At 41.0% G+C, this 778-nt stretch overlaps 1 non-coding gene across 1 annotated transcript; it reads left to right on the forward strand.

Annotated features, from left to right (window-relative positions):
* Window positions 1-261: 261 nt before the first annotated feature.
* Window positions 262-369, forward strand: LOC112774313 (small nucleolar RNA R71). Its single transcript, XR_003188808.1, has one exon. It is a non-coding gene; the product is annotated as a small nucleolar RNA R71 (small nucleolar RNA).
* Window positions 370-778: the final 409 nt, after the last annotated feature.

Here is a 778-nt window from a genome sequence, read left to right on the forward strand (position 1 = left end):
CTGAGTCAATATTTTATTCTGAGCTAATATGGCATTCAGAGTATCAATTTCAAGAACTCCCTTCTTCATAGGCGTCCCATTATTCACAGGATTCCTCTTAGAAGTGTACATGAACTGGTTATTAGCAACCATGTCAATGAGTTCTTGAGCTTCTGCAGGCGTTTTCTTTAGGTGAATGGATCCACCTGCAGAAGTATCTAATGACATCTTTGATAGCTCAGATAAACCATCATAGAATATATCCAGGATGGTCCATTCTGAAAGCATGTCAGAAGGACACTTTTTGGTCAGCTGCTTGTATCTTTCCCAAGCTTCATAGAGGGATTCACCTTCTTTCTGTCTGAAGGTTTGAACATCCACTCTAAGCTTGCTCAGCTTTTGAGGAGGAAAGAACTTGGCTAAGAAAGTCGTGACCAGCTTATCCCAAGAGTTCAGGCTATCTCTGGGTTGAGAGTCCAACCACACTCTAGCTCTGTCTCTTACAGCAAAAGGGAAAAGCATGAGCCTGTAGACTTCAGGATCTACTCCATTAGTCTTAACAGTATCACAGATCTGCAAGAATTCAGTTAAGAACTAAAAAGGATCTTCAGATGGAAGTCCATGAAACTTGCAGTTCTGCTGCATCAGAAAAACTAGCTGAGGTTTCAGCTCAAAGTTGTTTGCTCCAATGGTAGGAATGGAGATGCTTCTTCCATGTAAATTGGAATTAGGTACAGTAAAATCACCAAGCATTCTCCTTGCATTATTATTATTTTCGGCTGCCATCTCCTCTTCCTGT

The sequence above is a fragment of the Arachis hypogaea genome, chromosome 18 (assembly GCF_003086295.3).
Source record: "Arachis hypogaea cultivar Tifrunner chromosome 18, arahy.Tifrunner.gnm2.J5K5, whole genome shotgun sequence".
Taxonomy (NCBI): domain Eukaryota; kingdom Viridiplantae; phylum Streptophyta; class Magnoliopsida; order Fabales; family Fabaceae; genus Arachis; species Arachis hypogaea.